Raw genomic sequence first — 17,162 nt, 5'->3', positions numbered from 1 at the left:
TGAACCAGTCTGTTGTTCCATGTCCACTTCTAACTGTTGCTTCTTGACATGTATCTTGACAGATTTCTCAGGAGGCAGGTCAGGTGGTCTGGTATTTCCATCTCTTGAAGAATTTTCCACAGTTTGCTGTGATCCACACAGTCAAAATCTTTGGCATAGTCAATAAAGCTGAAGTAGATGTTTTTCTAGAACTCTCTTGCTTTTTAGATGTTCCAAAGGATGTTGGCAATTTGATCTCTGGTTCGTCTGCCTTTTCTAAAACCAGATTGTCCATCTGGAAGTTCTTGGTTCACATACTGTTGAAGCTTGGCTTGGAGAATTTTGAGCATTACCTTGCTAGCATGTGAAATGAGTGCAACTGTGCAGTAGTTTGAACATTCTTTGGCATTGCCTTTCTTTCGGACTGTAATGAAAACCGATTTTTTTAAGTCGTGTGGCCACTGCAGAGTTTTCCAAATTTGCTGGCATATTGAGTGCAGCACGTTCACAGCATCGTCTTTTGGGGTTTGAAATAGCTCAGTTGGAATTCCATCACCTCCACTAGCTTTGTTAGAAGTGATGCTTCCTAAGGCCCACTTGACTTCGCATTCCAGGATGTCTGGCTCTAGGTGAGTGATCACATCATCATGGTTATCTGGGTCATTATGATCTTTTTTATATAGTTCTTCTGTGTATTCTTGCCACCTCTTCTTAATATCTTCTGCTTCTTTTAGGTCCATAACATTTCTGTCCTTTATTGAGCCCATCTTTGCATGAGATGTTCCCTTGGTATCTCTAATTTTCTTGAAGAGATCTCTAGTCTTTCCCATTCTGTTGTTTTCCTCTATTTCTTAGCATTGCTCACTGAGGAAGGCTTTCTTATCTCTCCTTGCTATTCTTTGGAACTCTGCATTCAGATGGGAATATCTTTCCTTTTCTTCTTTGCCTTTAGCTTCTCTTCTTTTCTCAGCTATTTGTAAGGCCTCCTCAGACAACCATTTTGCGTTTTTGCATTTCTTTTTCTTGGGGATAGCCTTGATCATTGCCTCCTGTACAACATCAGGAACCTCTGTCCGAGGTTCCTCAGGCACTCTGTCTATCAGATCTAATCTCTTGAATCCATTTGTCACTTCCACTGTGTAATCGTAGAGGGATTTGATTCAGGTCATACCTGAATGGTCTGGTGGTTTTCCCTACTTTCTTCAGTTTAAGTCTGCATTTTGCAATAAGGAGTTCATGATCTGAGCCACAATCAGCTCCAGGTCTTGTTTTTGCTGACTTTATAGAGCTTCTCCATCTTCGGCTGCAAAGAACATAATCAATTTGATTTTTTTATTTATATCTGGTGATGTCCATGTGTACAGTTATCTCTTGTGTTGTTGGAAGAGGGTGTTTGCTATGATGAGTGAGTTTTCTTGGCAAAACTATGTTAGCCTTTGCCCTGCTTCTTTTTGTATTCCAAGGTCAAACTTGACTTCCTACTTTTGCATTCCAGTCCCCTATAATGAAAAGGACATCTTTTTTGGGTGTGAGTTCTAGAAGGTCTTGTAGGTCATCATAGAACCATTAAACTTCAGCTTCTTCAGCATTAGTGATTGGGGCATAGACTTGAATTACTGTGATATTGAATGATTTGCCTTGGATAAGAACAGAGATCATTTTTATTTCATCCCCGTAATAAATGCATGTTGTACATCTCTGATGTAGTTACAGATAAAATTTTAATGTTTAAGAGTGGATATTAGAGAGACATGGCACCCCACTCCAGTACTCTTGCCTGGAAAATCCCATGGACGGAGGGGCCTCGTAGGCTATAGTCCATGGTGTCGCTAAGAGTCGGACACGACTGAGCGACTTCACTTTCACTTTTCCCTTTCATGCACTGGAGAAGGAAATGGCAACCCACTCCAGTATTCTTGCCTGGAGAATCCCAGGGACGGTGGAGCCTGGTGGGCTGCCGTCTATGGGGTCGCACAGAGTCAGACACGACTGAAGCGACTTAGCAGCAGCAGCAGCAGCATCAGAGAGACTAAATATGGTGAAAGGAAAAGAGATACATAGTTAAACATGGAAATACTAAAGACCTGTGCATGCTTGCTAAGTTGCTTCAGTTGTGTCAACTCTTTGCAACTCCATGGACTGTAGCCACCATGCTCCTCTGTTCAAGGGATTCTCCAGGCAAGAATACTGGAGTGGGTTGTTGTGCCCTCCTCCAGGGGATCTTCCCAACCCAGGGATGGAACCAGTGTCTCTTATGTCTCTTGCCTTGGCAGGTGGGCCACCAGCACTCCATTCAGATGCTGTTGGACTTGTGCCTTTTTCCCTTAGATAACCTGTAGGAATACAAGCTACCAAGAGTATGTGCTCCTTTTCAAGCATTATATGCTCAGATGCTTGGTAACTGTGTTTCATTTCATTTCATTTTCTATCAGTCTGATACTAAGAACATAATTACTTTTATTTCTTTTTAATTTTAAGGAGGAAATGTCAACCCACTCCAGTATGTTTTCCCAGCAACAATACTGGAGTGGGTTGCCATTTCCTCCTCCAGGGGATCTTTCCAACCCAGGGATCAAACCCACGTCCATCTCCTGCAGCTCCTGCATTGCAGGTGGATTCTTTACCACTGAGCCACCAGGGAAGCTCATATTAAAGACTGAGGGTCAAGAAAGAGGCTTAGATGGAGTGACGAGAGAAAGGAAAAAGCATGAAAACTTGTGTTAAAGTGGAGAAGTAGAGAGCTTCAGAGTTGAGTGTCCTACACTACAGAAAAGCGAGTAACACAGTCACTACAGGGGGTGGTTGTATGTTGCAACTGGAAGTTGGGTGGAGACTCGGCCAACATGGTTGGGGGTTGGGGCAGACGTCAGGCTGTAGTAGATTAAGGAGTACACAAAAGCAGAGACATGGTGCTCAACTTGTTTAAGAAAAGTTTGGTTGAGAAAATGAGAATGGGAAGAGTCAATGGAATAGTAAGGTCAACGGAGAATTTTCCAAGCATAGGGAGGATTGAGCCTCATAGCATATGAGACAGGAGCCAGTGGAGAAGAAACATTGCTAATTGGTGAAGAAGTGTTGGAGGGGAGAGGAGAAAGTAGAAGATAGAAGAGATTTGCAGTGAGAAGGCCAGTGATCTAACATTAAAAGATGGAATTTTTCCTGAGGATGAAAATGCTGTGGCTTTTCTTTCTTTCCTTTTTTTTAAGTTTTATTGGAGTATAGTTGATTTACAATGTTGTGGTAGTTTCAGATGTATAGTATAGTGATTCTGTTATACATATACATATGTTCATTCTTTGTCAGCTTCTTTTTCTATATAGATTATTATAGTGTGTGTGCTAAGTCACTTCAGTTGTGTCCAATTCTGTGAACCCATGGTCTGTAGCCCACCAGGTTCCTCTGTTCATGGGGTTCTCCAGACAAGAATACTGGAGTGGGTTACATTTCCTTCTCCAGGGGATCTTCCCAACCCAGGGATTGAACACACGTCTCTTACATCTCCTGCACTGGCAGGTGGGTTCTTTACCACTACTGACACCTGGGAAGCCCACCTGGAAAGATGTACTGCATAGTGATTCAGTTATACATATACATATGTTTATTCTTTTTCAGATCCTTTTCCCATATAGATTATTACAGAATATTGAGTATAGTTCCCTGTGCTATAATAGTAGGTCCTTGTTGGTTATCTATTAATATTTTATATATAGTAGTATGGTGGCTCAGACAGTAAAGAATCCGCCTGCAATGTGGGTAAACCTGGGTTTGATCCATGGGTTGGGAAGATCCCCTGGAGGAGGGCAAGGCAAACTGCTCCAGTATTCTTGCCTGGAGAATCCCCGTGGATAGAGAAGCCTGGCTGGGCTACAGTCCGTGGGATCATAAATAGTCAGCACAGCCCAGTGTGTGAATGTCAACCCCAAGCTCCCAATTTATCACCACACTGTATAGAACTAAGTCAGTGTGTGGTTAGATAGCATCACCAATTCAATGAACATGAGTGTGAGCAAACTCCGGAAGATAGTGAAGGACAGGGAAGCCTGGCATGCTACAGCTCATGGGGTCACAAAGAGTTGGACATGACTTAGCAACTGAACAAGAGCAAAATGTGTGGAAGTAGCAGTTGGAATCTCACCTTTAAACAAATTTATGTTGTTTTGAGTGGTTATGAACCGAGGGACCATATGGCCCTAGGCTTCCTTTATGTCTTAGTATATTAATGAACATTTTTGTGGTGCTTGGCATCATTATGTCCTCTATCTCTATTTAAACAATATGTTGAATAATGTTTTCTATTGTTAAAAAATAAAATTCAACAAAATAAATCTGAAGATTTAATTGGCTTTATTCAGTGATTCACGATTTGGGCAGCAGCCCCACCCCACTCGATCTCCCTAACAAGGGTGCTAAGGGGTTATACAAAATGGAAGGTTATTATAGGAAGGAGGGTGGAGCAAGGGAGTTACTAAGGAGAAAAAAGAGAGGATTAATTCAGACCAGGTTATCTTCTTTTGGGAAAAAGAAACAGCAGGGTTCTTTGTCATGCAGATTACCTCACTGTTATACAGGTGTGCTAAGTCCTGGTGACCCTATGGAGCCCGCCAGGCTCCTCTGTCCATGGAATTCTCCAGGTAAACATACTGGAGTGGATTGTATTTCTTTCTCCAAGAAATCTTCCTGACCCAGGGATTGAACTTGTCTCTTTATGTCTCCTTCATTGCCAGGTGGGTTCTTTACTGGAGTTGGTTAGAAAAGTTCAGATTGGATATTTTAAAGGTCACATTTCTGGGAGGGGTTGAACCTGAAGTTAAGTATTGGTTTGTTGCCATGGGGGCAAATGTCACCATTTGGGGTTTGTTATTTCTTCTTAACACTCCTGAAAATATGCACACATTTTCTCCAGGGTAAAGGAGAACATCACTTCAAGTTCTATGTTGCTTTGAATTTTTTTTAATGGTGAATTTAACTCAGGCTACATAACTGACATCTCTAAGTGGGCTTCCCTGGTGGCTCAGTTGGTAAAGAATCTGCTTTCAATGCAGGGGACACAGGTTCAATCCTGGGTAGGGAAGATCCCCTAGAGAAGGAAATGGCAACCCACTCCAGTATTCTTGCCTAGAAAAATCCCATGGGCAGAGGAACCTGGCTGCTTATATTTCTAAGTAGAGATTGAAGAAAGAGATGGTATATATTGGAGCTTGTGAAAACTGCATATATTCACAGTCACCTTGATTTTTTCTTTTTTTTTGTATTAGAAAAAAAAAGTCTTGCTTTAATTGAGAGAATATTAAGAGGAAAACGTACATGACAATAGTGTCCAGGACATCTTGGTGACTTGATGTCCCCTATAGCAAGTGCCATGATTTTATTTAACCTTCCCTTCCATCACAAAGACTTTCTAATGAATATATTAATTTATTAATTTTTTCCTATGATTCCTCTTCCTCCTCCACCCTCACCCTCACTGCATAAAGAGCTTTGTGATCTTCATCATCCAGTGAAATAACAGAATATATGGAAATCAAGGTTATCTTATTTTCTATTTGCAGAATCAGCAGTACCGTGGTTGATATAATCCAGCTATCTTATTCCTTGTGGACTTTGTAGAAGAAACATCAATTTACTTTCTAACTGAATAGATTGACAATTTCTTCTTTCATTTTGTGTCTTGAATTGATTACTTTTATTGAATTGACTGGCTCACCCATCAGTTGAGATTCTGTTAGCAAAACAAGAATTGGCTATATACATATTAAACTAATTTATTTAGGGAGCAAAGTAATTTCTTTGAGCAAAAAAGATATTTTTGTTAAATAGCAGTTTCTAAAGCCTATTCCAAAACAGAGAGACCCCCTTAGGAGGAAAAGTTGCTAGAATGGAATTTTCATCTCTCTACATTGGATTATAAAAATGAAAAAGAAGATCCTATAGCTTGTGTTGCATAACAAATGAGGCTTATGTAACCCGAGTGTTCTCTGGCTTGACCAACTTATGACTATCGCACTTCATCAACAGTAACTCTAAATATCCAAGTTTCCAAGGCATCATCTTATGTGCTTGAATGACAGAAATTAGCATCTCTCAACTTGTCCTCTAGCTATTTTGAAGAGTTCCACAGATAGCAGTCACATGGGTGCCCAGAAATAAGTCTTCACATTATTCTACTTCAGCCCCCAGACATGCTGCCACGACGCTGGCTCTGCCCATGATGGCTGTTGTGGTGTCACCCTTCTCCGGGTGCAGCCATCCTTCACTGATGAATGCTCTTGTCAATACCATTATAATCTTAAGAAAGGGATCCAGCTCTCCCTTTTTGGTGACTAATCGCAAACCTAGGAGAGATAGATTTGCAATTCTACCCAGAAACACAAAGTCCAAGCACTAACTTTTAACTTGACTCTACTTAGTGTTCAGAATCATAGAAATAATGTGACATTTACAGTGTATATTATACTACTGTATGTTGAAACACTGACAGAATATCAGCCCTGCTCCTTTCATCAGGAAACCTCACTCAATCTGCTGATATTTGGTTTTGTTCTTTGGCACGCCCATACATTTTAGGACTAAACGGAGTATGATTCTTAACATCTAGGTGATGCATTCTTTCTCAATAGAGCATGAGAGGACCACTCCTCATGAGGGGAGCATGAGGAAATTCAGACTCCATCAAACTGTGCCAAGTTCAGGTCCATGGTCAGCACAGTCTCTCCTGCAGTGAACGTGAAGGAAAGACATACACTTACTTCCCCATGGCACTTTGCTTATAGCTTTGCTCTTTCTACCTCAAGCAACTGTTTAAACAGACAACATCTAATTCTGCAGGAATGTGCACTAATAGACATGCATAGAGAACTCAACCATATGTGATAAAGAAGCATTTGTTACATAAGGGAAATGATCAACAGACAATCAGATCAGATCTGGCTACCCATCACAGAGTGTGACAGTGTTGGAATGAAATTGTCCCAAAGAGTTCCCTTTCTGGAAAGAGACTTTGCTTGGTGTTTAACTAAATAGACTGATTAAACTTTTTTTTCCCCAGGAAAAAACAATCTTCTGGGGTTTGTGAAAGGAAAGTCAAAATGGAGTTGATATTGTTTAGAGAGCTCTCAAAACTGGAGCCAGGAGGTCATTAAGGAAGTCTGATTTATACATATCTCAGTTGGGATGGAATCTGACCTTTTGATTCAATGAAGTGATCCAGAACATCTGTCAGTAACTCAGGATGCTTACAAGATGCTTACCCTAAAATAATTCATGACAATCATCTATTTTTCAGACTGCTATGCTAAAACAACTTGTGAGTCCTTGAGGATGAATATTTTCTGACTTGCATCAGAGTCAATCACCATTCTCACCAGGCAACTTTTAACAGCCTCCTGGCATTTTGTTTTTTTGAGTCTCTGGCTCTTTCTCAGAGCACTCTTTCGGGGTTACTGGAATCTGTGTCTCCTGAATTGCATTTCTTTCTTTTTTTTTTTTATTTTAATTGGAGGCTAATTTCTTAAGACCATAAATAAACTCTTTTATTGTTGGCAGCCTGCAGGATCTGAGGCCACCTCCAGGTAGATAGCGACAGAATTGAGTTCAGTTGTAGGATACCCTACTGTCTGGTCTGGAGTACTGCTTGCTTGGAGATATTGGGGAAACTCCCTCCCTTCACATATTGTAATTGGGTCAGAACCCCCAAATACACACCTGATACATTTTCAACATAAATTGAATTAAAAAACAGGTAGCAAAAGTTAATTTTAAAATATTGGCAATACAACTGTTTAGTGTTTCTAAATTACATTGTATCCTTCTAAATATTAAATATAGCAAAAAATAATACCCTATTATCTAGATAAGTATATTATGAGGGGCAATACACATTCTTTTTCTGCTCTTGATTCAGTGAGGAAGGCTTCTCTCTAAGTGCCTCTCTTTTCTCCTTTACTTACTACATCTCCGTAATACTATGCATGCTAAGTCACTTCAGTTGTATCTAACTCTGTGACCCAATGGACTGTAGCTCACTAAAATAGCTGACTCTATTGTTCTTGGGCTTCCCCAAGGTCTCCAGTGGTAAACAATCTGCTTGCAATGCAGGAGAACTGGGTTCGATCCCTGGGTGGGGAAGATCCCCTGGAGAAGGAAATGGCAACCCACTCCAGTATTCTTGCCTGGAGAATCCCATGAACTGAGGAGCCTGGTGGGTCACAGTCCATGAGGTCGCAAAGAGTCGGACACGACTGAGCAAGCACACGTGCAGACTGTAGCTCGCCAGGCTCCTCTGTCCATGGGATTCTCCAGGGAAGAACAGTAGAATGTGTTGCTGTGCACTCTCCAGAGGATGTTTCCAACCCAAGGATCAAACCTGTGTCTCTTATATCTTCTGCATTGGCAGCAGGGTTCTTTACCACTAGTGCCATGTGGGAAGCCCCTATAATACAATAATCAAGGTTATGCTAAATCTCAGGTCATGTTGTCGTGCAGTTAGTAAATGATCAAGGTGGGCTGGTAGGATTTCTGAAGACCCGATTTCACATTTCAAATCAATCCAAATCTGTAGATTGTTGTTAATCAAAGTTTAATATTGATGAAGATCACTCTGGATCCTAAGATACACAGGGACAAATAAAAGAAAGGCAGCTAATCATAATGCTTTAGGTTTGTTGATGCTAATTTCAGCTCTCTGATAATCAGATTTCAGATTTGATCAGGAGAGTGACTGCTCATGACAGAGAATGCACTGCCCACCTGCCAGCTTCCTGAGATGGGTTGTTTACCATTTTGCTTCCTTGTCTCACCTCTTCTCCCTTTCTCCATCTGAGGTTTGGGAGTTATATCTTGTCCCGCTTGATAATTGGGAGTCTGAAATCAGGAGAAAAGTCATTCACAGTACATGTTACACATTAATTCACATTGTTATAGACTATCTATTGTGGCAACATTTACTACATCTGATTTGTAAATTGGAGAAGAATAACTGGATGTTCTTTCTCAGTGCTGTCCTTCTTTCTCCTGGGGTCAATTTGCTTGAAGGAACATGAATCCTGCTATCACACATGCACCACACAGGATCGTTCCAGTTGAGTTTGCAAAAATAGATGATTAAGTCTTTCAGGTTAAGACTTAGTATTTGCAAACCAACTAGGAAAATAGACTTAAAGTCACATTTTTCAGTCTAGCCTCTCTCAGCAAGAAAAGGGGTAGCAAAACCATGGGGCTTCTGGGTACAGAAGTATTTCTGTCCCCTCTTTTCTTGTTTGTAGGAAGCAGACCCCAGCCTCATGACCTTCACGGAGCTCCAAAGGGCAGATTTGAACAGTTGCTAATCAAGGGAGGAACAGCCAAGAAACCACCTGTTGTTACTGTTGTTCAGTTGCTAAGTTGTATTCAACTCTTTGCCACCTCATGGTCTGCAGCATGCCAGGCTTCCCTATCCTTCACTATCTCCCAGAGTTTGCTCAAACTCATGTTCATTGAGTTGATGATGCCATCTAAGCATCTCATCCTCTGCTCTCCCTCCTCTCCTTTTGCTCTCAATCTTTCCCAGCATCAGAGTCTTTTCCAATGAGTTGGCTCTTTGCATCAGGTGGCCAAAATATTGGAGCTTCAGCTTCAGCACCAGTCCTTCCGAAGAATATTCAGGGTTGATGTCCTTTGGGATTGACTGGTTTGATCTTCTTGCTGTCCAGGGGACACTCAAGAGTCTTCTCTAGCACTACAATTCAAAAGCATCAATTCTTAACCACTTGAGGCAACATTAAAGGAACCAGAGAAGCTCATCAAGGTTACCTGAAAGCAGATTAGAGGAGTGCAGGCCCTGTACACATCCTAATCTTACCAGCAATTTCACCCTAAAACTGTTGTCATAAAAATCCTCATCAAGCTCCCCTGGGTTGGGACAGGAGGCCACTGTGTCTTCCTTTGCCTGGCAAAGCAGTAAAGCTATTCTTTACTACCTCATCCAAAACTCTGCCTCTGATATTCCATTCAGCACCATTGCACAGAGGCCAAGCTATTGGCATCAGTAGTTTGATTTCCCAATTTTCTTACTGAAATGTAAGTTTTATTTTTCAGTTTACTCAGAACCTGGGCAGGGAGGAAGGATAATATGGTTACTTATTAGGTTGTCCTTCAAGATAATGTTATGCATAACATAATGTTGACATAGTACAGTGTTGTATGTCTACCTTTGCTCCTTAGACCCACTCTCCATCCTTCACCATGTGGATCGTTATTGGAACACTAGTATATGTGGTTACTCCAAGGCTTCTAAGCTTCTAGGTGAAGTCCACCAATAATGACTACCAACAGATACTTGAGGGAAGAAATAAGATAAATCAAGGTATTTATTCCATAATAAACTTGCATGATTGTGGTCTCTAACAGTCCATGTCCTTGATTGAAATCACTGTGCCTCTCAAAGCATTTAACTCTAGGTGTCTCTCTCCTTTTTGTTTCCAGTAATTATTCCCTCTCCTTGTATGTTGATTCTAGGGTTGGTAAGAACTTGGTTGCTGTCTAGGATTAGTTCAGTATGCCTTGTTGTTGTTCTACAATGATATCTTGATAAATGTTCCCTTTGTTAATAAACTCTTGTTGGATTATCCTTCTTTGCATGAACCATATTTCCTTCTTGAAACACACACACACACACACACACACATATATGGAACAAACCATTCATTCATTTATCGATTCATGTATTTAATCAAAAAATGCTTTCTGAGTATCTTCTATGTGTTTGATGCTAGAAGTCTAGAAAAAAGAATAATCTTGCCTTTGAGGAACCTACCGTCTAGGATAAGAGAAAACAACAAGTAACTCAAGCTAAGAAGACAAGTGCTTTAGTGTGAGAATATAAAAAAAGTGCTACAGATCTTTCTGGAAATGTTGCTAAATGCTTCACAAAGAAACCACTATTTGAGATGTGTCTTGAGGTAAGAATAGGAGTTTTCCCTTTGGAGAAGGAGATGATGGCTAAATAAATAACCTTTATAAGAATATACTACAATTGAAAAAGACTAAGAAAATTCAATGTATAGGAGCCTTAGCATTTTTATTAGAGTGAAATGGAGTAAGGATTAGCTTTCAAAAGTAAACTAGAGAAGTATTTAAAGACTCATAGATCCATAATAAAGAATTTCAGTTTTATTTTTTTCAGTTTTGTTCTCTTGTCAATAGAAAATCATCAAAGATTTTTAAATAAGGAGGATGTGATCAAGTTTGATTTTTAGATCTCTACTATAGTGATATTCAATTCTGGGCTGGCTTTGGAAGTCTAGTGTTAAGAAATGAGAAGCATATTGTAATGGTCCAAGCATGAGATAAGCTAAAACTTAACAAAAACAAAATGGTCTGACTCTATGTGGCTTAGGATTGTACTTAACACACTATCAGGTAAGGCTTCCAAACAATCTCTTGATAATTTTTTTCTTTGGGTGGGCCTCATTTTGCTTTCATTTTCATACATGTCAAAAATCTGTTCAGAGAGTTAAACTGCATTTAAAGATAATAAATGTTGAAAATACTATTAACTTATAAAGAAGTAAACTATCAGTACAATCATTATGTAACTACTAACAAAAAGAGTGCTACTGTTTGATCATTCAAGTAAAGGTCACACTCATTTTATTTACATATGAAATCTTTATTTCCATTTAAAGATTATGGCAATTTTATGTGATATGTTAAAAATATTATTTTCTTATTCTCATTGAATTCTCCATTTTTATTTTTTTTACTCCAGTTCATCATGCAGTTTACATTCTATACCTAAGTTGAGCATCACCAAAGACAACTGCTATCCAAAGTGTTATGTCTTGCAAATAATTCATATAGAGCTGAATGTCTTTGATAAATGAATATCTTTGATAAATGAGAGCTACTTATCAGTGCTTACCATATAATGTAATATGAAACTGATTAGTATAATTTTTCAAAAGTAATTAGTTGTCTAAGATGAAGATAAAGGATTAAGTATAAAATGTTTCTAAAGCAAACTAGGGTAAATTAAACATTACATATTTAAAAGTTTAAGCATGACACTTTCAAGCTAATATTACCTTGAAACGTGGTGACAAATGTCATTGTGTTTCTTCTAGGTAAACAGAGGAAGTTCAATATTACAGTGACAGCCACAAGTCTTAAATAATTACCTTGAAACATTAGATGATAAGGTATGCCAGTTGTTGAGTATTTCTTTGCTTTGCACAGAAAAAAATACAGGGTAAACCATGCAATTCAAGGTCTATTTAAGCTACACCAAGATAAATAGAAAATGTCAGCGAATCAAGAGAATATGAATTTTCTCCTCAAAAATCACAGTTTTTTTCCGACTAAAATGGAATCGTGTTTTTATCATGACAAATCAATTGAATACTTAAGGATATTCAGTATGAACTGATTGCTTTGATTCTTTATGCCCTTTAATTAACTTGAATTATAACTTTCATTGCTTTGATGGACAACCAGCTTTATAGCACTGTAAAAAATCTTCTGCTTCATATTTGCAAGAATTTATGAAATTCAGTGCAGTTCAAAAAGCATTTGTTGAAATTACTATGTGCTTTACATTGAGCTATGTACAACAGTTTTATTAAGTAAATAAAAAGAGCAGAAATATAACTAAAAATCATGATTGTTAGACCACACAGAGTGTTAATATCATAATGCCTGACACAGAAATAATAAATAGAAGTGCATAGCTGTCAGAGAGGGGGTAGTATCTATCTTGGTATTACTAGGTGTTTCCCATACAGATACAAGTGTGAAGGCAACCTGAACAGAATGGGCAGAAAGTGTAAAGGCAATGTAATCGCAAGTAAATTGGTATCTTGGGGGCAATGGAATATAGGAAGTCAAGAAACTAGATAGCTGGTTAAATACAACTTCTTAAATGCTTCTATTTGCTAAATTGGGACTGTATCTTATAATTAACAGGAAACCAATGACTATTTTAACAGAGAAATAGCTTGACTAGTTTTGTTTTAGAATGATTTCCTTGAGGGCAGTTTAGTGAAAGGATTTTAATGATGTAAGCAACTGCTGCTGCTGCTGCTAAGTCGCTTCAGCTGTGTCCGACTCTGTGTGACCCCATAGACGGCAGCCCACCAGGCTCCCCCATCCCTGGGATTCTCCAGGCAAGAACACTGGAGTGGGTTACCATTTCCTTCTCCAGTTCATGAAAGGGAAAAGTGAAAGTGAAGTTGCTCAGTCATGTCTGACTCTTCGCGACCCCATGGACTGAAGCCTACCAGGCTCCTCCGTCCATGGGATTTTCCAGGCAAGAGTAGGAGTAGGGTGCCATCGCCTTCTCCGGATGTAAGCAAAATATATGTCAAAATAGATTTAGGTAAAGAGAAGATTCTAAGTAGCTCCATAGTGATCCTGAAAGTTTGACACATGATAGGCATAACATAAATGCTGATTTTTTTCATTTGCTTTTTGCCCTTTTTTTCTTTACTAACAGATAGATATTAGATCTTGGCCATGTATTAATATTGCAAAAAGTGTTAAAATATCCTTGGCTTTTATGCCCTTAATACAGTAAAAAAATAAATAGTCTATTTAAAAAAAATCAGTCTTATAGTTTTCATGGTACAAATCTCTCCTTTCCTTGGCTAAATTTATTTTTAATTATTTTTTGTTTTGATGGTATTGTGAATGATATAGTTTTCTTTTTCTTTTTTCCCCTTAAATTCTAGTTGATTTACAATATTATATTAGTTTCATGTGCACAACATAGTTATTCAGTATTTTCATAGATAGTATTCCATTTAATATTATTATAAAATATTGTCTAAATTCCCTGTGCTGTATGTATATCTTTAGATTTTATTTTTCACACAATAGTTTGTACCTCTTAACTCTCTACTGCTATTTTGCCCATCCCCCCATGCATATCAAAACCATGATGAGATATCTCCATACACCTGTCAGAATAGCTATTACCAAAAGACCATAAATAACAAATATTGGCAAGGATGTGTACCAAAATATAATTGTATTGTTATTTATAATAATGAAATATTGGAAACCCACTTAATGTTCAATAGTAGAAAATGGATTCAGGAAATTATGCTATGTTAATGTTGCCTGGTCACTAAAATATGTTCACAAATCATTTTTCGTACAATAGAAAAACACTTAACATAATCATGACATGGACAAAATTTATTAATATGACAGGATACCCTATCTTAGCCTTCCACTACACCTTCTTAGGACAGGAGAGAATTTGCAAACCCAGATCTCAGATTTTTTCTTCTTTCTTTTCCTTTTTTTTCTTTCTCTCCTTCCTTCCTTCTTTCTTTCTTTCCTTTCAGTTTTATGTATATGTGATTCAGAATCACAATATGATAATGTCTGAGAGTCAGGGGGAAAAGGGATAATTTAGGTGGGTTGACTAATTTGAAACAAATGAATGACAGGTTTAGGATAAGAGAAAGCAAGGGGTTGGAGTTTTACAGAAATTTAGGTTTAATGTGAGAGAGGTGCAAAAGTGGCAGACTTTGGGAGTGGTAGGTCTTCCAAGAAACTTGGTTGCAATGTTCTTCAAGACATGAAAGAAAGATCTGCTTCCTTTTTGATTACCGTTTGTGCAGAATTAGCTTTTCCGAGTGTGATTGTAGCTGAGACTAAACCTAACTCCACACTGGATCTATAAATTTTGGGCTCTGTTGCCTGTGCTTAGTCATGCTGACTCTGCACCTTTGTAAAGAATATTGATTATAGCCTGAAATACACATGGTAGCTCATTCCCAAGGATCTGCCTCCCATTGTTAGCTGCTTGGTCACGTCTGACTCTTTGTGACCCCTTGGACTGTAGCCCGCCAGGCTTCTCTATCCCTGGGATTCTCTAGGCAAGAATACTGGGATGGGTAACCATTCCTTTCTCCAGTGGATCTTCTTGACCCAGGGGTCGAACTTGGGTCTCCTGCTTATACTTGGATTCTTTATAGTCTGAACAGGGAAGCCCCTGCCTCCCAGACTTGACCTTTAAAGGCATAACACCTTTCATTTATATAGAGATACAACAATGCAGAACAGAGAATAACATTTGTCTTGTTGGAGGTTTGCAGTAACATTGTGACCAGATCTATGGGGACAGCTGCAAGAACAAAGAATAATAATATCCCTCCTGGGTCTGGGTGGCAGCAAGAAATTTTCAAAAACCAGCCACTCCCGCACCCACTTTCCCTCCCTCTTTTAGTATAAAATAAGCCTGGATTCCAACTCGGGTAAGATGGTTCTGTGGGACATTACTCTACCATTTTCTCCATCTGCTGATTTTCCTAATAAAGTCACTATTAAGCACATCTTGTGTCTCAGTTTATTGTCCTGTTATGCCGTGATCCCGAGCCAACAAAGGTCCATATAGTCAAAGCTATGGTTTTCCCAGTAGTCATGTACAAATGTGGGAGGTGGACCATAAAGAAGGCTGAGCACTGAAGAATTAATGATCTTGAACTGTGGTGTTGAAGACACTTGAGAGTCCCTTGGACAGCATGGAGATCAAACCAGTAAATCCTAAAGGAAATCAACCCTGAATATTCATTGGAAGGACTGATGTTGAAGCTGAAGTTCTAATACTTTGGCCACCTGATGCGAAGAACTGACTCATTAGAAAAGATCCTGATTCTGGGAAAGACTGAAGGCAGGAGAAGGGGATGACAGAGGATGAGAAGGTTGGATGGGATCACTGACTCGATGGAAGTGAGTTTGAAAAAGCTCTGGGAGATGGTGAAGGACAGGGAAGCCTGGTGTGGTGCAGTCCATGGGGTTGGAAAGAGTTGGAGATGACTGGGTGACTGAATAACAACAAATGTAATGAGGAACGTGAACCTGAAGCAGTTTTATGTAGGTGTGAGACAGATGTGGTCTCTGATTTTAGGATACAGATATAGCAGACTATTTTAATAAGAAAAAGTTTCAATTGCTGGGCTTCCGAGGTGGTGCTAGTGGTAAAGAATCCACCTGCCAAAGCAGGAGACACAGAGATGTGTGTTCAACCTTTGGGTTGGGAAGATCCCCTGGAGGAGGAATATCCACTCTAGTATTCTCGCCTGGAAAATCCCATAGACAGAGGAGCCTGGTGGGCTACAGTCCATGGGGTCACAAAGATTTGGTCAATTAGTGAAAGAAAAGGAAATTAAAAGAGGAGAAGGAATCAGTGGAGGAGAAGAAGAGAAAATAGTAAGGAAATCAAAGGGGGAAGAACAAAGGAAGGAAAAAATTGAAAATATATATATAATAATCATATTTTAATAATTAATAAGAGACTGATTAGAAAAGTCTACCAGATTCATAAGAGCTACAGTTTTTTCAGTGATTGTGTTTTCTTGACTGGACATTGGTTTTTTATTTTCTTCTTAAAATTTTAGTACTTTTTTGATATTTTCCATAATTAGATCATATATATTCTTAATTTGGAAATCTTTCATTGGAAGTGTCATACATGGTATATTTTCTGCACTTTCTATGTTGGATGTATGTTTTAAACAGAGTTTATTGTTATAGTAGTTTTGAACAAGGAAATTTATGGTCACACAAGGAAGGCATTACATCAAAGTTGATTTCATAGTACCATCTGTAAGAAACAAACTGACTTTATACGGGGGGTATAACTTTTTAAATTTCTTTATTTTCCTTATTATATTACACAGAAGAAATCTATCTAGGATTTTGTATAGTCTGATTTAAATGATTTCATGCTGTTGATACATTGCAATTTCTTACTGTGTAAATTCTTGTACTTTTGTGCTCAATTTTATCAGGAATCATTTCCTTCTTTAATAACTCTGCCATATGATGCCATGATATCACTGGCTAAATGTTTAGAAAGTCAAAATCCATGATTCTTCATTTCATGGATTTGAGTAATTTCTTATATCAGAAACAATAATGAAAGGTGAACTTTCCCCTTAGAAAATATTGTGAAAAAGTAAAATTGATATTTATTTAGCATCTCTTTTTGTTATGTATTGTCTGAACTAATTAATATATGTTAAATGTAACCCTCCCCAAGTAGGTTATGGATAAGGAGAAAGAGCTTCAAGGAGATTAAAGAATCTGAACCTGGTTCCACAGTCAGTGATGGGGTTATACAGCTGATAAAGAATTTCTGCCTTTTATTTCTATTACATTGTAGTGCTTTCCTCATTAATTAAACTATATAAATGAAAAGT

Source organism: Giraffa tippelskirchi, chromosome 1 (assembly GCF_054371585.1).
Source record: "Giraffa tippelskirchi isolate mGirTip1 chromosome 1, T2T-mGirTip1v1.2.pri, whole genome shotgun sequence".
Classification (NCBI taxonomy): domain Eukaryota; kingdom Metazoa; phylum Chordata; class Mammalia; order Artiodactyla; family Giraffidae; genus Giraffa; species Giraffa tippelskirchi.
The sequence above is the reverse complement of the archived record's forward strand: the minus strand, read 5'-3'. Positions refer to the sequence as shown.